This window comes from Ornithorhynchus anatinus, chromosome X3 (genome assembly GCF_004115215.2).
Source record: "Ornithorhynchus anatinus isolate Pmale09 chromosome X3, mOrnAna1.pri.v4, whole genome shotgun sequence".
NCBI classification, from domain to species: Eukaryota; Metazoa; Chordata; class Mammalia; order Monotremata; family Ornithorhynchidae; genus Ornithorhynchus; species Ornithorhynchus anatinus.
The window spans coordinates 32,302,813-32,328,723 of record NC_041751.1 but is presented as its reverse complement, the minus strand read 5'-3'; the positions used below and the strand labels follow the sequence as shown (position 1 = coordinate 32,328,723).

Below are 25,911 nucleotides of genomic sequence, written 5' to 3'. Positions count from 1 at the left end.
GGAAGAGAGGACGGGGCGGCGAGGTGAGGAGAGATGCTATTGGAAAGACGGATGGGATCGAGAGAGCGGAGGTCTCTGCGGGGGAGTAGCGAAGATCTGCAGGGGGAGGGAGTGTGAGAGATGAGGCAGGTGAGAAGGTTATGGTCAGAGAGAGGGCTTTCAGAGTCGGTGAGGGAGGAGATAGTGCAGCGGTAGGAGATGACGAGATCGAGGGTGTGACCGAGTCGGTGAGTGGGCGCGGTATGGTGGAGGAGGAGGTCGGCAGGGTCGAGGAGCAGAGGGAACATCTGTAAGATGAGGGTTCAAAGTGTGAGCCCCGCGTGGGAAAACCCGATTACCCCGCATCCAACCCCAGCGCTCAGAACAGTGCTCGGCAAATAGTAAGGGCTTAACAGTTACCACGATTATTATGATCCTCTCTAAACTGGAACAGAGACTGTGAAGCTCATGTCCGGGGGGACCGGGTCCGGCCTGATGAACCCGCAAGTACACCGGCGCCCAGTACGGCGCGTCGCGCGTACTGAGCGACCGACGTCTTCCCCTGAGGGTAACGACGATAAGGATAATAAAAATGATCTCATACCTCACGACCCGTGACCGTGTCCCGGGCGATTCGTTCCCGAAGGGGTTGCCGTTCGGCCGTCTCATCCCCACCGCTCGTCCCGGTCGGCGAGCGGCCGGGTCGGGGTTAGGAGGCGAGGAGGAGCGGCGAGGCCCAACGGGGGAGACGCGGGCCTGGGAGTCGGAGGACCCCGGGGTCCTAAACCCGAATCCGCCACGAAGCCGCCGCGTCGCCTCGAGGGGGGCGATTGACTGTCCCGGGCCTCGGTTCCTTCGACCGCAGAGGGTGGGATTCCGTTCCCGTTCTCCGCCCTTCTCAGACTGGGAAACCCAGGTGGGACCGGGACCGCGTCCAACCGGACGATCTCGCGTCCATCCCGGGGCTCGGCACGGCGCCCGGTACCTGGCGATCGCTTAAGGAATACCGCCGCGATCGGTATTCCTGGCTGCTCTGCCTCCCGGGGTCGTGCTCCCTCCGGTGATGATGATGACGACGATGACGGCATTAGAGATGACGGCGGCGGCGGCCGGTGCAACGGGGGCTGCGCCGTGGCCTTCCCCTGCGCCTCTGGCTACGTGGGGCTCCTGGCCCCGGTCATCTTCAAGGTGGCCTTCCCGGCCCGGAAACTGCCGACGGCTTCGACGAGGCCGAGTCCATCGCGTTCGGCATGCCGGCGTTCTGCGGCATCTGGGTCTCCTTCCGGCCCACCTACGGGCGGTGTGGCTTAGCGGGAAAAGCCCGCGCTTGGGAGTCGACGGTCATGGGTTCTAATCCAGCTGTGTGACCTTGGGCGAGTCACTTAACTTCTCTGTGCCTCGGTGACCTCCTCTGTAAAAATGGGGATTAAAAAATGGGAGCCCCACGCGGGAAGATCTGATGACCCCGTATCTTCCCCAGCGCTTAGAACGGTGCTCCGCACATAGTAAGCGCTTAACAAATACCATGATTATTATCATTATTACCTCAGCACCAGGGGCAGGGCCACGGTGACCGTGGAGGCCTCCCCCGTCCCGGCCTCCGGGGCCGGGCTCCTCGGCTGCGTCCTCGGGCCCAGGGTCTACGCGGTCCAGCTGAGGCCGGACGGGAACACCCGAGGGCGGCTCCCGGGCCGGCGGGGGGATCCTTAAAGCGGGCGGCGTCGGGCGAGACCCCCGGGCTCGGGCTCCGGGCGTGGGGCCTCAAAGGGGAGCGTTCAGAGGAAGCCTCTCCACCGACGCACGACTCCAGCGAGGTCCCCCCGTGGGGTACGGTTTCACCCGAGGTGATTTCCCGCTTCGACTCCCGAAACCTCCCCTCCGGCCCCCGGCCGCGGGCGGCGGTCGGTCCCGAGTGCCCGATGTCGGTCGAGCGGAGCGCCGGGCTCCTCCTCCGGGAGGGGGCCGAGGGCGGCGCGTCCCGAAGGCGCGGGGAGAAAGAGGCCGATCCCTTCACGTCCACCCCGGGGCTCCGGGAGAGGCCTAGTTGAGTGAGACGGGGGCACGTCGATCCCGAATCGGTCTCCTCTCGGGTCTTCTGGTCTCCTCTGGAAAATGGGGCTCAAGACTGTGAGCCTTATGCCGGACGGGGACTGTGTCCAACCTGTATTAACTTGTATCTACCCCAGCGCCGAATACGGTGCCTCGGGTAGAGTGAGCTTGTGAGGGACGCCGTCGATTAAAAATCGTGGTGATGATGATGAAGATGATGGTGACGATTATAGAGTACAGCCCTTAACTCTGTCCCGGGTAGCTCATTCCCAAAGCGGTTCCCGTTCGGTGGACTCGCGACCACCGTTCAGCTGGAATAGGTAGAGCCGACGTAAGGGCTATGTCCATCTAGGCTGTGGATACCAAGAGGCTGGGAAAAAGAGCTCTGAGAAAAAATTCTGAAATGGACACGGGATAATCGGGATCGTCCCCATCCCACGTGGAGCTCCCAGTCTGAGGGAGATGAAGAGAAGATATTTTAATCCGATTTTACAGAGGAGGTAATCGAGGCCCCGAGAAGCGAAGCGACGGGCCCAGGATGGCACAGCGGGCGAGCAGCAGGGTCGATCGTAGAAGGGGGTGGCAAGCAGCACGGCCTGAAGAAGCGACCTGGGTTCTCATCCCAGCTCCACCACCAAACTCCTGGGTGACCCAGCGCGAGTCACTTCACTTCTCTGGGCCTCAGTTCCCTCCTCTGAATTGAATCCCCTTACCCGCCCACTTCGGCTGCGAAACCCGCGAGGGCCCGGGACCGCGTCCCACCTCACGATCTCGTGTCCGCCCCAGAGTATGGCCCGTAGGAAACGCTGAACCGACGCCGCGAGTGTCGTGCTCCGGCTCTCCGGCTCCCGGGCCCGTGCTCTTTCCACTGGGCCGCACCGCTCGGTCTGTGACCCCGGAGACGCTCCGGAGACCGGAAGAGCTCGTCGGCAGAGGGACCCGCAGCCCGAGGACACCTGGGCGTTTGACGTCCGAGGGAGAACCGAGTCCTTTTGAGAGACCCCGTTCCGCCGAGGTTCCGGTTTCCTGGCCTCCCCCGGACGTCCTCCGTCTCGTCCGATCGGCGGTATCTACTGAGCGCTCTCTGTGCGCACAGCACTGTGCTAAGCAGTGGGGGGAGCCCACCACGACGGTTCCCCGCCCACGATCACTCCACCGTATCGAACGAGCCCTTCCTGTGGGCAGGGCACGCCGCTCGGCACTTGGGAGAGTACAACACAACCGAGTCGGCAGGCACGCTCCCTGCCCCACACTCGATCGACGCTCTTTTTCGAGGGCTCACTGGCCACAGAGCACCGTCCCGAGCACCGGGGAGAGTAGTAATAATAATAATAATAATGTCGGTATCTGTTGAGCGCTTACGATGTGCAGAGCACCGTTCTAAGCGCTGGGGGAGATACGGGGTCATCGGGTCGTCCCAAGTGAGGCTCGCGGTTAATCCCCATTGTCCAGATGAGGTAACTGAGGCACAGAGAAGTGAAGTGACTCGCCCGCAGTCACACGGCTGACAGGTGGCAGAGCCGGGAGTCGAGCCCATGACCCCTGACCCCGCAGCCCAGGCTCTTTCCACGGAGCCACGCTGCTTCCCCTCCAACATCGGAGCACACCACCGGAGAGTCGGCAGACACGTTTCCAAGAGTTGTTTGTGCGGGAATCGGGGCCGGGGGGTGATGAGGGGGCGCAGGTGCGGCTCACGAGCCCGTCCTCCTCGGCGACCGCGATCGCGGCCTCTCTGGGAGCGGGGCGGGGGCCAGGAGAGAGAGAGGAGGGAGAGGGGCCCCGGGGCGCCGCCGCCGCCAAAGTGGTCGGGTGGAACCGGCAACTCTTGCATCAGCCCGTGGCATCCCTATAAATACGCCCCCTCGTCCGCTCCCTCCTCGGTCCTGGAGCGAGGACCGCCTCCGTCCGGGCGCCGCAGCGCCGTGAGGGAGGGATCCTCGGGGGACCCGGAGAGGCCGAACGGCTCTCTCGTCCCAACCGCTCGGCCTCCGGATCGGCCCCTTGCTCCAGCGCGTGGTCTTCTCTCCGTGTTTTAGGACCGTGGCCATGAGGCTCTGTCTGCTGTGGACCATCCTGTTCTCCCGGCTGGGTGCCGTCCAGTGCACGGTGGCCATCGGTCCCTGCACCTTGAAGAGGAACTGTTCCAGAGGTTACTACCTGGATGGAGATGCGGTGATCGGAGGGCTCCTCTCCCTGGATGGGATCCCGAATAACGTCATTACTTTTGACGGCGTCGTAGAACCGCCCTTTGTCTATCGAGGTACCACGGAGTAAGTGTCTCTGTTTCCCGGGACGCGCGGGAACGGAGCGGGAGACGGCACCGTCCGGTGGGGGAGAAAGGGAGGGCGGTGGGCACGAGTGCTGGGACCCGGACAACAGTGATAATCTCATGGTATTTGTTAAGCTCTTACTACGTGCCAGCCACTGTACTAAGCGCTCGGGGGGGGGGGGGGCGGGGGGAGGCGTTCCAGCAGATGGGCTCGTTCAAGATGGACGCGTTCCCTGACCCACCTGGGGCTCCCGGTCTCGTGTCGGTCCCCATTTGACAGATGAGGTAACCGGGGCCCAGAGAAGCGAAGGGACTTCCCCGAGGTCGCAGAGCAGACAAGCGGCGGAGTCGCTCTTGGCTTCGAAGCTCCCCGTCGCCTCGCCCCCTCCTGCCTCGCCTCCCTTCTCCCCTTCTCCCTCCGAGCCCGTACCGCTCCCCTCCTCTGCCGCCGCCGCTCGCCTCCTCGCTCTGCCCCTCTCTCCCCCGTCCCTCCTTCGACTCCCGCCGGCCCACGTCTTGCCTCCGGCCCGGAACGCCCTCCCTCCTCGCGGCTGCCGAACGATCGCACTCTCCCCCCCGCCCCGTTCCAAGCCCTGCCGAAAGCTCTCCTCCTCCAGGGGGCCTTCCCGGACGGAGTCCCCCTTTTCCTCAGCTTCCCCTCTCCCCCGAATCGCTCCAACCTGCTCCCTCGGGCCTACCCCCTTCCCCTCCCCGCGGCGCTTTCGTATATACGTGCGGGTCTATAACTCTATTATTCGTATCGCTTGTTCCGACGCGTACACCCGCGTCTGTCGTTCTCTATTTTCCTATCGGTTCCGTCGACGCCTGTTGACCCGTTTCCGTGTCCGCCTCCCCCCTTCTAGACCGTGAGCCCGCCGTGGGCGGGGATCGTCTCGGTCCGTGGCCCGACTCTACTTTCCGAGCGCCCGGTCCGGCGCTCTGCACGCGACAGGCGCCCCGTAGATACGGTCGAACGGACCCGCGACCTTCCGGCTCCCGGGCCGGTGCCCTCTCCGCCGGGCCGGGCCGACGGCAGAGGGGCGAGGGGTGGAGCCCTCGCGTGGCTGGTCGGGAAACCCGGATGGATCGGCCGGTGGCATTCCCAGGCGCCGGACACTCCGTCGGGCACCGGGGTGGGTTCGGACAATCGGGTCGTTCACGGTTCTGGCTCACGGTCTCCGTCCCCATTTCACAGCTGAGGTAGCAGCTGCTCAGAGAAGCAGAGTGATTCACCCAGGCGCACCCGGGAGGCAAGCGGCGGAGTCGGGTTAGGAGCCCCCGCACATCCGACGCCCCCCGGTCCCGTCCTTTCCGCTCCGTCCCGACCCTTCGGTGCCGTCTCCCGTCCTCTCCGTTACAGGTACCTCACCAAACACTACCAGCATCTCCTGGCCCTGCGGTTTGCCGTGGAGGAGATCAACAAGGACCCCAGCCTCTTACCCAACACCTCTCTGGGCTTCCACATCTTCAACGTCCACTTCCTGGGGACGATAACGGCCGAGAGCTCCATGGCCCTGCTCTCGGGGACGGCCGAGACGATCCCCAACTACAGCTGTGAGCCGGAGCGGCGGGACAGACTGCTGGCCGTCATCGGGGGGATGAATTCGGCGGTGACCGCCACCGGCTCCTGGCCGCTGGGACTCCGCAGGGTCCCCCAGGTAAGGGATCCCGACGGGTAGGGGCAGACGACTGGGCCGCATTTACCGAGCGCCCACTGGGTGCGGAGCGCTGACCCGAGCGCTCCGGAGGGGACGCCCTCACAAGGAACGGACGCGTCCTCCGCCCCCGACGAGCCGAGTGGCCGGAGGACCGACTTCAGGTCGTCGCGGCTGCCGCCGTCTCTCTACGGGATCCGTCCGGCGCTTACTCTGTGCCGGCCACCGCCCCGCGCCCCGGCCCGCGGACATCCCAGGGCAGGGAGACTCCCGCCGAGGAGCCGGAGGCCGTGAAATTCGCGCCAACAGATCCATTCCCCTATCAGACCTATTTAGGCCACCCGAGTCGTAAATGTTTTTCAGTTCACTTTCCCCATTCCGGTACAAGGGCGGGGACTGTGTCGCTCTCTCAACCGTCGGCTGCTTTTCCAGTTTGTCCGGCGCCGTTCAGAAGCCGGGGAAGGTAGAGGGTGGTCAGATCGGACCCGATCCCTGTCCCTCTTCGGGATCCCAGTCGAAAAAGGAGGGAGAACAGGTAGTTGAGCCCCCTGGCCCGTATGAGGGAGCGAAGCGACGTGCCCGGGCCCTCTCGGCGGGCCGGCGGCGGAGCCGGAATGGAACCCGGGATGGTCACTTGGCCCCGCCGCTCCCCGGGTCCTCGGGGGTGTTCCCTACTTCCCAAGCGCCGAATACGACGCATCCCGCCAAGGGGAGCGGAGCTCAGCTCGGATCGCTTTGCCGACGACCCGTGGAACCTCCCCGGGGGCGAAATACTTCGGAAGAGCCAGAGGCAACGGAAGGGACGGGTGTCTTCGCCCAGAGCGGCGTAGGCCGACCCTCTGGAGGCCGCCGGCCCCTGCAGCGTGGCTCAGTGGAAGGAGCCCGGGCTTGGGGGGCAGAGGTCACGGGTTCCAATCCCGGCTCGGCCGCTCGTCAGCCGCGTGACTTTGGGTGAGTCACTTAACTCAGTTCCCTCATCTGTAAAATGGGGATCAAGACTGTGAGCCCCACGTGGGACAACCGGCACCTTGGGTCCTCCCCGGCGCTTAGGACGGTGCTTTGCACTAGGAAGGGCTCAACAAATGCCATGGTTATCATCATCAGCCCCGCCGTACTCTCCCGAGGGTACGTAGCGAGCGCTCGGTAAGTCCCGTGGTCGGTCGATCGATCCGGGAACGTGGAGCGACGGTGTCCGCCCGCCGGTACGTCCTCTCCAGGGTCCCCTCCTCCCCCGGTTCTGTCTCCCGTGTAGATCTCCTACGGCCCAGAGGACCCCACTCTCAGAGACAAGGCCCTCTTCCCGTCCCTCTATCAGATCTCCGAGGGCTTCTCGGATCTGCCCGCGGGGATGGTCCGTCTCCTGAAACATTTTCGCTGGGTCTGGGTCGGCCTCGTGGTCACCGGCGACATCCGAGGGGAGACGTTCGCCGCCGTCCTGACGGAGGAGCTGGCTAAGAGTGGCATCCGCGTGGCCTACGTTGACAGAAGCAGCGTATACCTTTCCGAAACCCGACTCCAACTCTCCTGTAACCCCGAGCAAATGATTACATCGTCGGCGAACGTGGTCATAATCTATGGGGATTCGGTCTCTTTAATTTTACTTTTGTACTGTATAAGGGATAGGGTCCTTGAGAGTAAAGTTTGGATCACCACATCCGAATGGGACGTTACCTCCGCTGTCTTTTACCTAACTACCGTCATTTTCCAAGGCTCCTTGGTATTTTCAGCCCACGGGAAGGAGATTCCGGGCTTCAGGGATCACCAACGGTCCCTGAGACCTCAGAAATATCCACAGGACTCGTTTCTACTGCCCTTCTGGTGGTTCGTCTTTGAATGTCCCAGTCCGAAGGATGACGTGAGATTCTGCGAAGAAAACGGCACGTTGGAGACCAGGCCCTTGGACCACTGGGACATGAACCCGTCTCCCCAGAGTGTCAGCGTGTACAGCGCTGTGTACGCCATAGCTCAGGCCCTCCACCAAGAGATCCGGGCTGAGAGGGACCCGGAGGCTTCGGGAGAGGGTCCGAGTCGGCTTCCTCGTCCGTGGCAGGTAATCCTCCCCTCCGTGCGGCCCTTCCTAAGAAGGGTCCGGGCAACGAGAGTGCGGGGTGGCTGGGTACCTTCCACGTGGCTCGGGCCAAGGATGACCAGCCCGGGCTCAGAGAAGCATTCACTTTTTTGTCTTAGATGGTATTTGCTAAGCACCTGCTGTGTCCCCGGCACACTTCTAAGTGCCGGGGAACACACAGGTTCCTCAGGATGGACCCGATCCAAGTCCCACTCGGGGCTCCTCATCTGAGAGACGAGGGAAGTGGGGCCCGGAGAAGCGAAGCGACTAGCCCGAGGGCACACGGCAGATGAGCGGCCGAGCCGGGACGAGAGCCGGGTCCTCGGGACTCCCGGGCCCGGGCTCGACGCACCAGGCCGCTAACGCTGCTTCTTCGGTGACTTCCGTCACCGGTCTCTCTCCCTCCCTCCAGCTCCACTCGTCCCTGAAGAACGCTCGGGTCAAGACGGGTTCCGGTGAGGAGGTCCACCTGGATGACCCCGGCCGGGCCACCGGCGGCTTCGACATCCTGAACTATCGGGTTTTACAGAACGGCACCAAAATGTTAGTCAAAGTGGGAGAGTTCACGCCCGGGGCCTCACCCGGACAAGATTTCACCATCAGCGAGGAGAAGATAGCGTGGGCCGGGTCGGTCTCTCAGGTAAAGAAGGAAGGAGGGGGAGGAGGAAGAGCGAGAGGACGGAAAGGAGGAGGCGGGGCAGGAGGAGGGTGGGACGGCCCGAATCCGGCAACAGACGGCCGCGGGGGTCGTCTTCTCCTCGGCCCTCTCCGTCGCGCGGTCGGAGACGGTCACCGCCGGGGCCGCCGGGCCGGGGAGCGGGATGAGGACGTGGCCGGGGCCCGGGGCCCCTCCCCGCATCGTCCGCGTCCCTCCCTGGTCCGAGCGGGCATCTGCACGGTCTGGCCGGGGAACCTCCCCCGGCCCCGCTCTTTATCGCTGGCTTAATAATAATAATAATGTTGGTATTTGTTAAGCGCTTACTATGTGCCGAGCACTGTTCTAAGCGCTGGGGTAGACATAGGGGAATCAGGTCGTCCCACGTGGGGCTCACAGTCTTAATCCCCATTTTACAGATGAGGGAACTGAGGCACAGAGAAGTTAAGTGACTTGCCCACAGTCACACAGCCGACAAGTGGCAGAGCTGGGATTCGAACTCATGAGCCCTGACTCCAAAGCCCGTGCTCTTTCCACTGAGCCACGCTGCTTCTCATGGAGCTTGAAAGCACTCCATCCGCTCACCCCCTCCTACCTCACTCGGTTCGTTCCTTCGGTCGTATTTACGGAGCACTCGCCAGGTGCGGCGCGCTGTACCGAGCGCTCGAAAAGTACGATACGGCAGTAAAGAGAGACCGTCCCCCCCCCACCCACGGCGAGTTTACAGTCCGGGGGCGGGGGCGGGGAAGACATCCAAACGAGCCAATAGGCATCGATAGAAATGCAGAGAACCGTAGCCGTATCCGCATCTACGCAAGTCCCGTGGTGGGTGGAGAGGGAGAGGAGAGGGAGCGAGTCGCGGTGACGCGGAAGGGTGAGGGGCGGGGGGCCGGGGGCCCGGGCTGGGAAGGCCTCTTGGAGGGGGCGCGCCTTCAGTAGGGCTCCGTAGGCGGGAAGGGCGACCGTCTGGCCGATTTGGGAAGGGAGGGCCCTCCCGGCCAGAGGCGGGCCGGGGGCCGGCGGCCAGCCGGGCGAGATGGAGGCCCAGTGAGAAGGTGAGAGGCGCCGGAGGAGCGGGATGCGCGGGCTGGGCTGGAGAAGGAGAGAAGGGCCAGGAGGTGAGGAGGGGCAAGGGGATGGGGAGCTTCGAAGCCAACGGCGAGGGGGTTCCGTCTGACGCGGGGGTCGGCGGGCAACCCCTGGAGGTTTCCGAGGAGGGGGGTGACGTGCCGCCGAGGTTTCCGTAGGAAGATCATCCGGGCGGCGGCGTGAAGTGTGGCCCGAGGTGGGGAGAGGCGGGAGGTTGGGAGGTCAGAGAGGAGACCGATGCACCGATCCGGTGGGGATGGGACGAGTTGTTCGGATGGAGAGGGAAGGGCGGATCCGGACGACGTGGCGAAGGTGAGACCGACGGGATCCGGCGACGGCCAGGGTACGTGGGGTGAAGGAGAGATGGGACTCAAAGATGACACCCGGTTCACGGGCCGACGAGCCGGGGAGGGCGGTCGTGCCGCCCGCGGCGACGGGAAAGTCCGGGGGAGGACAGGATCGATAAATACCCTCGGTCGGTCAGTAAATCATATTTCTGGAGCGCGTACCGTGCGGAGAGGTATGCGGAGTGCCGGGGAAAGTACACTATAACAACCGAGCAGACACGACAGACGTACAGCCTGGAGGGGGACACGGAGGCAGACGCGGCCTTGACCGCCTCGGGGTCGGAAGCGGGGATGGATTCTCAGACCCCCGCCGTTTCCCTCTTCCCCTCCCCGCCAGCCCCCCCGGCTCCGTGTGTAGCGAGAGCTGCCGGCCGGGATTCAGGAAGACGGCTCGGGAAGGGCAAGCCGCCTGCTGCTACGACTGCGTGCCCTGTCCCGAGGGAGAGATCAGCGATCGGACCGGTGGGTGTCCGCCGGGGACCGCGCTCCCCCGTCCGACGGCGGCGGGCCGGGAGGGACGGTCCGGGAGGGCTCCGGGGCCGCGATTCCACCCGCGATACGCATCGGCGCCCGGGACGCCGCTCGGCCGGTACTAAGCGCTTGACGGACCCCGTCATCATCACGACGTAAGATGTAAAACACGTGGCGTGATCGCGATGTCCGCTGAGCGTCTATTCGGGGTCTAGGGAAGCGGCGTGGCCTAGCGGGTCAAGCCCGGGCCTGGGAGTCAGAAGGACCTCCTCGGGTTCTAATCCTAAACCCCTCCGCTTGTCTGTTCCGACAGCTCGGGCGAGTCCCTTCGCTTCTCTGGGGCCTCGGTTCCCCCACCTGTAAAACGGGGATTAAGACCGCGAGGCCCGGGGGCGACGGGGACTGGGTCCAACTTGGTTAACTTGTATTTACCCCAGTGCCTGGCAGGGTGCCTGACACGTAGCGAGAATTGGACAGATACCACTGAGGAAAAGAGACGCCAAGCACCCTTCTGCGAGCCGGCGGCAGACGTGTCGGGGACGGTCTCTGCCCCGCTCACGGTCCGAGCAGGAGGGAGAACGGGCATTAAGCCCCCTATTTACCGGGGAGGAAACTGAGGCCCAGAGAATTGAAGCGACCCGCCCCGGATTACAAAACGGGCGAGTGGCCGAGGAGGGACTTGAACCCAGATCCTACAGAGGGCCGTTCTTCCTCTACGCCACACTGTGATAAACCTGTAGCGGCCGCCGAGGCCTAATAATGATAATAACAATAATAGCGATGGTAGTTGTCAAGCGTTTACTACCGCGCTAAACGCTGGGGTAGATACGAGGAAACCGGGTTGGACGTAGTCCCTGGCCCACGTGAGGCTCCCGGTCTCCATCCCCATTTCCCAGGCGAGGGAACTGTAACGCGGAGAAGTCAAGAGACTCGCCCAAGGTCACAGGGGACGTAAGGGGCGGGGCGGGGATCAGAACCCACGACCCGCTGACTCCCAGGCCCGGGCTCTCTCCGCCGTGCCCCGCTGCCTCTCCCTCTGCCTAGTGGAAGGAGACCCGGGCCTGGGAGTCACGGGACCCGAGTTCCAATCTAGCCCCCGCCACCCGTCCGCTCTGTGACCTCGGACGAGTCATTCCACTTCTCTGCGCCCCTCTCCCTTCATCTGCCGAGGGGGGATTCGACCCCCGTTCTTCCTCCCGCTCGGGCTGGGAACCCCATTTGGGATCTAACGATCTCGCGTCTGTTCCGGCACGTCCGACGCTCCCCGACGCGTAGTAAGCGTTTGATGTTAACGAAGGCCACGGTAATTCATTCGGTCACTCGTATCCACTGGGGACTTACTACGGGCGGGGCGCCGTACCGAGCGCTCGGAACGTACGACTCGGCGACGGACGGAGACGATCCCCGCCCGACGAAGGGCACGCGGTCTAATTCGAATCTAGTCCGATTCCGATCTGAGCCTCGGTCTCTGACCGCAACACCGAGGTACTTGGAGGTTAATATCATTCCCGTTTCCGTTAAGCGTCTCCCACGTGCCGGGCACCGTACCCTCTCCGAGGGTGGAGATCGGCTAAGCCGGTCGGACGGAGTGCCCGTCAGAAACGGGGCCCCTGATCTTAATCCCCTTCTTACCGATGAGGTAAATGAGGGAAAGAGAAGCGATTTGCCCCCACTTCACCCCGAGCGAAGTGGCGGAGCCAGGGGCGGGAACCCGGGCCTTCTGACTCCCGGGCTCGGGCTCCTCCACTGGGCCGGGTGGGAGGCTGTGGGGGGCGCCTGGGACGCTCGGAACGGAACGCTGGGGTCCGTCCGTGCGACCGTTCGTTCCGTCGCATTTACTGAGCCGCGACGGTGGGCAGAGCGCCGTACCGGGCGCTCGGGAGAGTGCCGTGCGATGGACTCTCTGCACACGTCGCGGTCTTTCGGGCGCAGCTCCTCCATCCGTCCGATTTTTCTAGCCGCTCTCCTCGGCGTCTCCTCTGCGCCCGTATCTTCGACCCCCCCCCCCCCCTCCCGGGGACCGGAATTTCACGTCCCGCCCCGGGAAGCGGGGCCGAGGAGCGTGCCGAGCGCCGGAGCGGATGCGAGGTCGGGGAGGTGTGAGGTCCCGCTTCTTCCTTTCAGATGTGGATCGGTGCATCAGGTGCCCCAGAGAGGAATTTCCAAATCCCCAGAGAGACCGGTGCGTCCCGAAAGCCGTGGTCTTCCTCTCCTACCGGGACCCTCTGGGGATGGCCCTGGCGTCCTCGGCCCTCTGCCTCTCTCTCCTCACCGTTCTGGTCCTGGGGGTCTTCGTCCGCCACCGGGACACCCCCATAGTGAAAGCCAACAACCGCGGGCTCAGCTACGCCCTCCTGGCCGCCCTCCTGCTCTGCTTCCTCTCCTCCCTGACCTTCGTGGGCCGCCCCGGCCCGGCCACCTGCCTCCTGCGCCAGACGGCCTTCGGAGCGGCCTTCTCCGTGGCCGTCTCGGCCGTGTTGGCCGAGACGGTCACCGTGGTCCTGGCCTTCAGGGCCACGGGGCCGGGGAGCGGGGCGAGGACGTGGCTGGGCCCCCGGGGCGCCCCCCGCCATCGTCGGAGTCTGCCCCCTGGTCCAGGTGGGCATCTGCACGGTCTGGCTGGCCACCTCCCCGCCTTTCCCCGACGCGGACGAGGCGTCCGAGGCCGGGGTCGTCGTCGTCCGGTGCAACGAGGGCTCCGCCGTGGCCTTCTACTGCGTCCTGGGCTACATGGGGCTCCTGGCCCTGGTCAGCTTCACGGCGGCCTTCCTGGCCCGGAAACTGCCCGACGGCTTCAACGAGGCCAAGTTCATCACGTTCAGCATGCTGGTCTTCTGCAGCGTCTGGATCTCCTTCCTGCCCGCCTACCTCAGCACCAGGGGCAAGGCCACGGTGGCCGTGGAGGTCTTCTCCATCCTGGCCTCCGGGGCCGGGCTCCTCGGCTGCATCTTCGGGCCCAAGGTCTACGTGATCCTGCTGAGGCCGGACAGGAACGTCCGAGGGCGGCTCCTGGGCCGCGGGGGGAATCCTTAAACCGCGCGGCGTCGGGCGAGACCCCCGGCCCGGGCTCCGGGGGGGCCCTCAAAGGCCAAGGTTCAGACGAAGCCTCTCCCCACCCACGTGCGACTCGACGGGTGGTCCCCCCCCCCCGGGGTTACCCTTTCGCCCGAGGTGATTTCCCGCTTCGGCTCCCGAAACCTCCCCGGCCTTTCCTCCCCTTCGGCCCCCGGCTCCGGCCGGCGGTCGGCCCCGGGGGCCTGAGCTCGGTCGAGCGGAGCGCCGGGCTCCGTCCCCGGGAGGGGGCCGAGGGCGGCGCCTCCCGCCGGCGCCGGGAGCAGGCGGCCCATCCCTTCGGGTCCGCCCTGGGGCTCCGGGCCCGCCCCGGTCGAGCGGGACGGGGCGCGTCGATCCCGAACCGGTCCCCGCTCTGGGCCTCCGATCCCGTCCCTCCCGGCTCGGCCCTCCCCCCACCTCCGTCGTTCAATCCATCCGTCGGACGATCCTACTTTCCCGGGCACCGAGTGCGGAGCCCTGGACCGAGTGCCCGGGAGAGTACGATATCCGGATCTGGCGGACGCGTGCCCCGCCTGCAACGGGTCTCCAGTCCAACGGGGGAGACGGACATCCATTTCAATAAATGAGCCGTGGCTACGTGCTCCACTGCTGCACGTCTCTCTTCTTCGCACCCCGTCACCCGCTACCGCGGCCCGCGGCCCGCTCGTTCATCCGTTCGATCGTATCCGCTGGGCGCTTGAGCACTGTACTAAGCGCACGGGAGAGTACAATATAACCACAGCGCTCCTCTCCGCTTCTTTCCTGGGTCCCCTGCTTCCCTCGGGCCCCGCCCCGAAGGATCGGCGGATCGGTCGAAACCGTCGGGCACTTGCCGGGCGCAGAGCGCTCTACTGAGTGCTTGGGAGAGGAGTTTCCAGCCCAGTCCGGTAGAACTGGTGAGGGCGACGGGCATGGTCGTCGAGAAGGATGGGGGGGAAGAACTTAAATGACTGAAATGAATAACAAATAGATGATCGTTTGCGATTGGTCAACGGCCAATGAAATCATTATTCCAGAAAAAAGTAGTTATGCGTTGCATGACCTTGGGCCTGTCACGCCTGTCACTTAACTCCTCTATTTCCCAGTTACCTCGTACACATAGTAAGCACTTAACAAATAAGAGCGATCAAAACGATAATGAATAGCTATCGCCAAGATCCGCCCTCTCCTTTCCACCCAAACGGCTATCTTACCGGTACAGGCTCTCATAATATCCCGGCTGGATTATGGCGTCAGCCTCCGCTCGGGTCTCCCTTCCTCCCGTCTCTCCCCGCTCCAGTCCGTTCTTCATTCCGCTGCCCGACTCAACTTCCCGAAACGCTCTGGGCCTGTCACTCCCCTCCTCAAAAACCTCCAGCGGTTGCCTATCGACCTCCGCCCGAAACAAAAACTCCTCACTCTAGGCTTCGAGGCTCTCCGTCCCCTCGCCCCCTCCTACCTCTCCTCCCTTCTCTCTTTCTACCGCCCACCCCGCACGCTCCGCTCCTCCGCCGCCCGCCTCCTCGCCGTCCCCCGTTGTCGCCTCTCCTGCCGTCGACCCCCGGCCCCCGTCCTCCCGCGGTCCCGGAACGCCCTCCCTCCTCACGTCCACCAAACTCACTCTCTTCAAAGCCCTACTGAGGGCTCACCTCCTTTATTCATTCAATAGTACTTATTGAGCGCTTACTATGTGCAGAGCACTGTACTAAGCGCTCGGAACGAACAAGTCGGCAACAGAGAGAGACAGTCCCTGCCCGTTTGACGGGCTTACGGTCAGCTCCAGGAGGCCTTCCCAGACTGAGCCCCCCTTTTCCTCCACTCCTCCTCCCCTCCCCATCATCCCGACTCCCTCCCTCCGCTCTTCTCCCTTCCCCGCCCCACAGCGCTTGTGTATATTTGTACGTATTTATTACTCTCTTTTATTAACGATGCGTATACGTCTATATTTCTATCTATCTCTTTTGGTGCTATTGATGCCCATTTACTTGTTTTGTTTTGTTGTCTTTCTCCCCCTTCTAGACCGTGAGCCCGTTGTCGGGTAGGGATTGTCTCTATCTGTTGCCGAATTGTACTTTCCAAGGGCTTAGTACAGTGCTCTGCGCACATAAGACCACCCTGCACACTCCGCTCCCCTCCCCCAAACTAATTCTCTTCCCCTCTTCAAAACCCTACTTAAAGCTCACCTCCTCCAAGAGGCCTTCCCAGACTGAGCTCCCCTTTTCCCTCTGCTCCCCCTCCTTTCACCTCTCCCCAGCTAAGCCCTCTTCTTCCCCCTTTCCCTCCGCTCCTCCCCCTCTCCCTTCCCCTCCCCTCGGCACCGTACTCGTCCGCTCACCTGTATACATTTTCATCACCCTATCTATTTTGTCAATGAGATGTACATCGCCTCGATTCTATTTATTTGCTATTGTTTTAATGCGACGTCCGTCCCCTCGATTCTATTCACTGCCATCGTTCTCGTCCGTCCGTCTCCCCCCGATTAGACCGTGAGCCCGTCAAAGGGCAGGGATTGTCTCTATCCGTTACCGACCCGTACATTCCAAGCGCTTAGTCCAGTGCTCTGCACATAGTGAGCGCTCAATAGATACTACGGAATGAATGAATGAACCCCATGAGGGACCTGATTATCCATCCCCGTGCTTAGCATGGTGGGGTTAGCAGGTTGAACAGTGTCCTTGTCCCACCCGGGGCTCCCAGTTTCAATCCCCATTTCACAGACCGAGTAGGAGGGCGAACAGGCGCTGAATTCCCATTTTGCTGATGAGGGAACTGAGGTACAGATAAGGGAAATGACTTGTCCAAGTACACGCAGCAGGCACGTGGCAGAGGAGGGATGAGGAACCAGGTCCTCTGACTCCCGGGCCCCGGGCTCTTTCCATAAGACCGTGCTGCTTTTCCGTATTCTTCCTCTCCCTCTAGACTGTGAGCTCGTTCCGGTCAGGAAACGTGCTCACCAACTCTCTTGTATTGTACTCGTCCAAGCGCTCGGTTCAGTGCTTTGCACACGGTAAGTGCTCAGAAAATTTCTTCCACTGATTGGCTGAATACCCGACCGAAAACTAATGGTGAAGAATGACTACCGCTACCCTACAGAGTGAAAACTCCTTAGAGCAGGGATCACGTCTACCTACTCTATTGCACTGTACTCTCCCAAGAGCTTGGTACAAAATAATAAATGAATACCATCGATCGATCGATCGATCGATTACTCCTAGGGTTCCAGATGGATGCTGTGCTCTGCGGGGAGGGAGAAGACTGGATTTTGGAGGCAATTTCCGTACCCCGAATTCCCAGCCTTTGCCCACCACCGACATACTCTGACTCTCCCCGGTCGCTGCTCTGCTATTTTCAGGCCTAAAGAGAGGAGAAGACGGCACGACAGAAGTCCGTTTCCCTCTTCTCTTCCCTGTTCATCAAACGTTCAGTCAGTCCCCGGTATTGATCGAAGAGTTCTTGTGCCCAGAACATTGTACTAAGTTCTTGGGGGAGTAGGATAGAGTTAGAAGACACGATTCCTATGAGGAGGAAAAGGGAACCACAAAACCGATCGACTCTGCGGACAGATACTGATTTCCCAAAATTGAGCATTTTAGAGACCGATTTACGAAACGACTATTTTTTTTTTTTTTAAATATGGTTTCGGTTCAGCACTCACTATGTGCCAGGCGCTGTACTAAAGCGCTGGGGTAGATGGAAGACAGTCAGGTTGGACACAGGCCCGGTCCCACATGGGGCTCACACTCTTAACCCCCATTTTACAGAGGGAACAGAGGCTCAGAGAAGCCAATTCCGGCTCTGCCCCTTGTCCACCGTGTGACCTTGGACAAGTCACTCGCTTCTCTATGCCTCGATTCCCTCGTCTGTAAAACGGGGACCGTGAGCCTAATGCGGGACAGGGATTGGGTCCGACCTGATCGTTTCGCATCGACCCCATCGTCCTAGTGAGTGTTTCACTTACCATTAAAAGACACTCGATTCTCCTCCTCCATCTCATTGGCTCCTCCTCTTCCTTACCGGAAATGTCCTGCAGGGCTCTGTTAACCACGACCGGGGTAGTCATTAAGCACTTACTGTGCGTCAAGCACGGTGCTAAGCGCTGGGGTGGATATAAAAGCAATCAGGCCCCACGTGGAGCTCACAGTCTAGTCTATCTACTAGGCCATATTGCTTCCAGTTTGATCCTCACCCCACAGCACTTACGCACATTCCCTCGAGGCTGTACGCTCGCCGTGGGCAGGGAAGGTGTCTCTGTTGCGTTGTACTCTCCCAAGTGCTTAGTACAGTGCTCTGCACGGCAGTAAGCGCTCAATCAGTACAAGCGATCGACCGATTAATGTCAGTCTCCCCCTCTACGCCGTAGCTCGCTGTGGGTAGGGAATGGGGCTCCCGGTTCTGTTGTATCGTACTTTCCCCGGGACTTAGTACGGTTGCTCGGCACGCAGTAAGCGTTCAGTAAATACTACTGATTGACCAGGCTGGAGAAATGACCAGGCAGCGTCAGTTTCCATCAGCACCGCCGAATTTCAGCCAATCCTTTTGAAGAAAGTGGTTGCCGCAACTGAGAGAGGCGGAATGGAAAGGGGATCTTGGTCTTTTTCTGACTTCAGACTTGCTTCTGAGTAAGGCTACAAAGCCGAAGCAGTTCCTGTGAGATCGGAAATCCCGGCCAGGGTCAGCTAATCATTTCACTGTCAGCTGTGTGACTTTGGGCAAGTCACTTAACTTCTCTGTGCCTCGGTTACCTCATCTGGAAACTGGGGATTAAAACCGTGAGCCCCACGTGGGACAGCCTGATCACCTCGTATCCCCCCAGCGCTTAGAACAGTGCTTTGCAAATAGTAAGCGCTCAACGAATACCACCACTGTTATTTCACTGTCATTTCAACCTAATCCAGAGAGGAATTGACTCGTCTCATGAGAACCGACCTTCAAAATGCTACAGACGAGACCCCGGGGAACGACTGAAGATGGATTTGACATCTCTGGGGCCAGAAAGTAGAAGAGTTACTCCACGTCGCAGCCCCCTCAGGTGCCTGACGAGAGAGTTTTAACACATCCTAAGCCCTAAACCCTAATTAGTATTTCCTGCTGGGCAGAAGAAGGGGAAGAATTCATGAAATCGGGGGTCCCTATGGGTGGATCAAGCTATATTAAGCTAATCTTTATCTAGTCATCTCTCAAATCTTTTTTTTTAAACTCTAAAACTCAGCAAGAGCGAGGCCGGGATCAAAAGGGTCGCCGCTTCCTTCCCCCCGCGGTCCGTACGGACACCGTCCCTCTGCTTTCCAATCTAAGGCTAACTGTCGAAGGGGTTTGGGTTTCGGATCATGAGTGTCTTCTGAGCTCGCATCTCTGTGGAGCCCATCTTTGCGCTGTCTCCAGCTCCTCGTAGGCCTGCAGTGCGCAAAAGAGATGAAACCCACCCAATTCTCCTGGCTGTGAAACCCACGGAGAAACCTCTCCGCTCTCTTCGGGAGAGAGAAAGCTCCAAGAACTTGCTCCCCTCGACAGCAGATTTTCTTCACTCTCTCTCTAACGCGCAGGAGAGCACGGCGAGCCAACGGTTGGGATTCCACAATTCGATGAACGGGTGGCCTCGTGGTATTTTTTTAAAGGCGTTTGTTAAGTGCTTACTAGGTGCCAAGCACTGTACTAAGCGCTGGGGCAGGTACGAGGCTGGACACGGTCTCCGTCCCACACGGGGCTCACACGTAAGCACACGTGAATACATCGAGAAGAGGAAAGACGGGGGAGAAACGGGTCACTGTAGCCGTTCCTTATAGTCGACCCCGTTCTTGAAGGGAGGGGAGTTGTTCTCTAATGAGGGCGTTCCACTGACGAGCGTCGATTAGAGCTTCGCGCAGTGCTTGGCGTAATTAAGACCACGATTATTAGCCTCATTATTGTTAGGGCACGTCAGGTATCAGGGGATTTTCCCAATTATTACAAATCCGAACACAGTGGACCTAAGGCGCACCTCCTACGGTCTTGAAAACAACCTCTGAAAGAGAGGTGACCTATACACCTCTCCGTGTTTTATTATACCCCACTAGCTCACGTCGGCATTCTCTCAGGCTTTTTTTGGTGACGTTCAGTGGCCGGCGTGCCCCTTTGAATCCCTTAGACTGAAAACCCGCGGTGGACAGGGAATATATGATGATTGCGGCATTTGTTAAGCGCTCGCTACGTGCCGAGCACTGTTCTCTACCAACTCTGCTGTGTTGCTGTCTCCCGAGCGCTCTGCACAGTGCTCGTAATGTCTGTCTCCACCCCCCGAGCTCGTTCCGGGCAGAGAAGGTGTCTGCTGTGTTGTTCTATTGTACTCTCTCAAGCGCTTAGCGCGGTGCACTGCACACGCTAAGTGCTCAATAAATACGATGGCCTGACTGACTGAGGTCTGGGAGCTCTCGATGCCCGAGCATTAAGATCCCATCGACCGGATCCAATTCTTCCTCACTCGCGGTGCCCCCAGGGTCTTCCCTTGCAGGTCAAGACGGCCTCAAAGTCGGCAGTGAGGAATCGAACCACCGCGACGGAATTCCTCCTCCCGGGTCCGACCGTCGACCCCTCCTTGAAGAGTTGCCTTTTCTCCTTTTTACTCCTCGCCTACATGCTGAGCGCCACGGGATTCCCCCTCCCGGGTCTGCCCGATGACCCTTCTTTGAAGGTTTGCCTTTTCTCCTTTTTACTCCTTGCCTACTTGCTGAGCGTCACCGGCAATCTGACCGTCATCACCCTGACCCTCCCTGTCCCCCACCTTCACACCCCTACGTGTTTCTTCCTGCGTAATTTCTCCCTCCCGGAAGCCTCGAAGTTCACTCCGGTCCGCACTCCCAACTTGCCGGTTTGCATTTCCACGGTGGGACAAAACCTCCTGCTCCGGTGGCTCTATGACCCAGATCTTCTCCTACCTCGTCCCGGGGCCGTCGGGGTTCCTCCTTCTGGCCTGCGCGTCCTTCGACCGTGCGGACGAAAGGTATGCACTGAGCGCCTACAGTGTGCAGAGCACTCGGGTAAGCGCTTGGGAGAGTAAAATGCAACGGAGGTGGTAGAAACGTTCCCTGCCCGCGACGAGCTCACGGTGTAGGGATGGTATAAGGTTCCATTTTTCCAATTCGAATGAGAAGGATCCACCGTCGCAAACTGCGTTTTAACCATCAGTCAATCGGTGGTACGTATTGAACGCTTCCTGTGTGCACAGCACTGTACTGAGCGTTTGGGAGAGTACAATACAAGAGAGTTGGCAGGCCCGTTCCCTGCTTACATCGAGCTTACAGTCTAGAGACGAGGTTACGGTCTAGAGGGAGAGACGGACATTAATCAGTCGATCGATCGATCGATCCATCGGTACCCACTGTGTGCAGAGCGCTGAACCAAGTGCATGGGAAAGCCCTGTTCAAGAGGTACTGTGGGCTCGTTCTCCGCCCGCAACGAGCTTACGGCCTAGAGGGGGAGAATGACATAATCGATCGATGACTAGTATTTATTGAGTCCTTACTGGGGGCAGAGCACTGTACTAAGCGCTCGGGAGAAGACGATACGGCAGAGTCGGCAGACGTCTTCCCCTGACTCGAGGAACGGTTATTGACCGAGCACTTGGAGGTGGATGAAAACCCGAGCTGTAAAGTGAACTCTTCCCCTGGGGAGGGAAAGGGGTCCATCGCCGCTGCCCACTTCCCCCGTCTCTCTCTGCACCTCTCTCTGCCCCCGTTTCTCTCCCCAACCCACCGGGTTGGCGGACGGCCACCCGAGAAGCCTCCGGCAGCCGAGGTCCGTCCGGTGGTCGCCGCCGGGAGAGCCGGCGAAGGACCGTCCCCGGACAAGTCGGTACGTGCCACCGTCGGAGAGGCGGGGGATTGGCGGGATTGGACGGGGACCCCCTAAAGGACCCGACCCCTCTTTTCCCCCCAAGCTGGCCTGGCGACCCCGCTGGAAAGTATCCGTCCCCTAGGCCGCCGGCCGGGGCCGTTGGCCCGCCCGTCCTGCCGAACCACGCTACCTTCGGTTCCCGGTAGGGCGGGTCGGTCCGGGGGGATTCCGAGCCGGCGGGCCCAGGGGAGGGGAAGCGGAATCACGGGGAGGGGGACGGGAGGCAGCCCGAGGGGACCGGGAGGAGTGGGGAAAGAGGAAGGGCCGCGGGGAGGGAAGGATGGGACCTAGATCATCATCGTCGTCACATTCATCAATCGATCAATGCTGTTTATTGAGCGCTTACTGTGGGCAGGGCGCCGTGCTGAACGATGAGGAGAGGACCGTATAACTGAGTTGGAAGACATGTCGCCTCCCCACAGCGAGCTCACAGACTAGAGGAGGAGGCAGGCCGCGCTATAAAGAAATGCACCGATGGCTTTTCATTGCATGGGGCGCAGCCTGGCCTAGCGGATACAGCCCGGTCCTGGGACTCAAAAGCCCCGGGTTCTAATCCCACCTCCGCCGCCTGCCCGCTGTGGGACCTCGGGCAGGTCGCTTCACATCCCCGTGCCTCAGTTCCGCCCCTCTGCAAAACGGGGATTCGATACCCGTCCTCCGTCCCACTTTGACTGGGAGCTCCACGGGGGACGGGGACTACGTCCGATCCGCTTACCTCGCATCAACCCCGGTGCTCAGTACAGCGCCGGGCACACAGTAAGCGCCTAACCAAATACCACCGTCATCAGGGCTCGTCAACTTGCCGAGGGACCCCCGTCCCCAACGCCTCTCACCAGCGTGGGAAGCCCCAGACCCGCTGCCTCTCGGAGAAGCCCCTCGGCCCCACCTCTTCCGAGAGGCCTTCCCGGACTAAGCCCTCGTTTCCTCCTCTCTCTCTCTCTCTCTCTACCTTCCGCATCACCCTTCCACTTGGATTTGCGTCCTTTATTCACCCCTCCCTCGGCCCCACGGCATTTATGCCCCTAGCCGTGATCGATTTATTTCTAATAATATCTGTCTCCCCCTCTAGACTGTAAGCTCCTTGTGGGGAGGAAACCTGTCTACCAACTCTGTTCATTCATTCAGTCGTATTTATTGAACGCTAATTGCGTGCAGAACACTGTACTAAACACTCTTATACTCTCCCGAGTTCAATAAATGCAAGAAATTTCAATAAGTACCATTGATTGACTGATTATTAATAATAATAATAATAATACTAACGATGGTATTTGTTAAGCGCTTACTCTGTGCCAGGCACTGTTCTAATGTCTCTCCCTCCAGACTGCGAGCTCTTTGCGGGCAGGGAGGTTTCGACCGACTATCGGATCGGACCTGTCCCCAACGGCTTAATCCGGTGCTCTGCACATCGAAAGCCTTCACTATATAGTACCGATTGATTGACTTAATTCCCCTAGACTATAAACTCGTAGCGGGCAGGGCAGGGGTCTCCCAATTCCGTCCGTCTTGGACGCTCGATCACCTTGCGCACGGTAAGAGCTCAGTAACTAACTACCCCTGATCGATCCATCGATTTCCTCGGCTCCCTCCGTGTCCGGCGCGGGACCCCCCCCCCCCCCCCCGCCTTGCCGAGCTCGGGCCCCTCGTGTTCCTCGGCGCCTGGAGACAGAGACGGAGGCCGGAGACGGAGGCGGCTGGGCAGAGACGTGGAGGACGCGGCCTCTCCCCCCCCGGCCCCTGGCCCGCACGGGGAATCCCAGGACCCTCTGGACTTTGTCAACCGGTTTGCTCGGTCCCTGGCCGAGGAAGAGCGTCGGACAGGCCCGGGTGAGAGCCGGGGTGGTCCCGATAATAATAATAGTGTTGGTATCCGTTAAGCGCTTACTCTGTGCAGAGCGCTGTTCTAAGCGCCGGGGTAGACACAGGGGAATCAGGTTGTCCCACGTGGGGCTCACAGTCCTAATCTCCATTTTACAGACGAGGTAACCGAGGCACAGAGAAGTTAAGTGTCTCGCCCGCGGTCACACAGCTGACAAGTGGCAGGGCCGGGATTCGAACCCATAACCTCTGACTCCCGAGCCCGGGCTCTTGCCGCTGAGCCACGCTGCTTCTCAACAGTTAAAGCTTAACAAACGCCACAGTTATCATCATCATTATCATCATCACTTACGGTCTCGGTTGCACCTGGTTGTGTTGCAGCTCCTGAACTTGACGGCGGTGGGCTCGGCGCTGCCGGCGGTGAGGCCGAAGGCGTGGACCGGGCCGGGTGCCTCACAACCTCTTTCCACCGCTTTTCCCAAACCTGCACCAAAGCAGACCCGGGGAACCGGACCCGCTGGAGAGCGGGAGACGCCCGGGTCTCCCCGCCCACTCCGGCCGAGAGCCGGGAACCCGACGCTTTTCCGAGCCGGATCTCCCCGGCGCTCGGTACGGTGCACTGCGCCCGGTGGGCTCTCAGGAGACGCTGCTGATGATCACGCTGGTCTTTGTTAAGCGCTTACTATGTGCCGAGCGCCGTTCGTAGCGCCGGGGTAGACGCGGGGGAATCAGGCCGTCCCACGTGGGGCTCACGGTCTTCGTCCCCATTTGGCAGACGAGGGAACTGAGGCACCGACAAGTGAAGTGACTCGCCCAAAGTCACGCAGCTGACGGGTGGCCGAGCCGGGATTCGAACCCATGACCTCGGACTCCAAAGCCCGGGCTCTTTCCTCGTATCACCATTCCTTCGATCGCTACGACTATTATTTTTCCACGACGATTACCGTTACCGCTTCTCAATAAGTGGCGCTTGCTTGGCAGACGGCGAGCACTCGATAAATACAACTGCATTAACGACTGGAATTTTTTTAATTGTATCTGTTGAGCCCTTACTACGTGTCAGGCACGTATCACTATTATTACTAATAATTCCACTATGACCGCCAGCACAGAATGTCTATTGTTAGCATATTCATTAATTCAGTAGTATTTACTGAGCGCTTACTATGTGCAGAGCACCGTACGAAGCGCTTGGAACGGACAACTGGGCAACAGAGAGAGACCGTCCCTGCCCAGTGACGGGCTCAGGGTCTAAGCCGGGGAGACGGACAAAACCAAGACAACGTCGTCGCGATACGTAGAATGAAGATAGCGAGGATCAGGACGTACTAATAACGTTGGTATTCGTTAAGCGCTTACCATGTGCAGAGCACCGTTCTAAGCGCCGGGGCAGATACAGCGTAGATCGTCCCACTTGGGGCTCACGGGCTTAATCCCCATTTTACACATATCTGCTATCTGACTCTCCTATTAAGACGACCGTAACGAATGTCACTATTACTTTCTTTTTCAGAAGGGTATCTGTTAAGCGCTTACTACGCGCCAGACCCCGTACTAAGCGCCGGGGCAGATGCCAGTCGAGCGGGGGGACACGGTTGCCGACCCCATGGGGCTCACAGTTTCAATCCCCCTCTTACGGATTCATTCGGCCGTACTCACCGAGCGCCTACTGCGCGCGGGACGCTGGGCTGAGCGCTCGGAAAGTCCAACTCGGCGATAGAGAGAGACGGTACGCCGGGCCGACAGTCTAGAAGGGCGGAGACGGACATCAAAACAAGTCAGCGGGCGGCGGTGGCATCGATATAAATCAGTGGGATTAGAGATGTAGAGACAGGTAGAATCGGAGCTATAGACGCACGTCAAAACCGAGGGAACCGAGGCACGGAGAAGTGAAGCGACCACCTCGAGGACATACAGCCGACGGGCGGCCGAGCCGGGGTTAGAGGCCCGGTCCTTCCGACCCTCGGGCCCGTGCCCCGTCCGCTGGGCCGCGCGGCTTCTCAAAATAGCCTCACTTCCCGCCACTCTTGATACCGTGCTTCGGTAGCATTAATCGGACTAGTGAGAGCACTGACGCTCGTTATTTCTACTATGTCCACTCCTACTAGTATTGCTATTCCCGCCAGTATTACCGATTCCGCAGCTATTACCTCCGCTAGAGAAGCAGCGCGGCTCCGTGGAAAGAGGCCGGGCTTAGGGGGCGGGGGTCGCGGGTTCTAATCCCGGCCCCGCCGCCCGCCAGCCGGGTGACGCTTGGCTTCTCCGTGCCTCCGGTCCCTCATCTGGAAAATGGGGACGAAGACCGGGAGCCCCACGGGGGACAACCTGACGACCCTGTAACTACCCCGGCGCTTAGAACGGCGGTCGGCACAGAGTGAACGCTTCACAAATACCAAGATTGTTATTGTTATTACTGCAACTATTCCTATCCCTCCTCCTCCAATTATTATCACTTCTGCAGCTCCTAATGATCATCTGAACATTACTTACTACTAGCGATGGGATCTGACCGACGAATAACCCCATCGTACCGCGCCAAGCGTCGAGTACGGCGCTCTGACACGGCGAGCGCTGGGGAAATACCACGGATCGAACTGACCGACTGATTG

General features: G+C 60.5%; 1 pseudogene; it reads left to right on the top strand.

Annotated features, from left to right (window-relative positions):
• The first annotated feature begins 1,057 nt into the window (after positions 1 to 1,057).
• Positions 1,058 to 13,681, top strand: LOC114807598 (annotated as a pseudogene).
• The last annotated feature ends 12,230 nt before the right edge of the window (positions 13,682 to 25,911 follow it).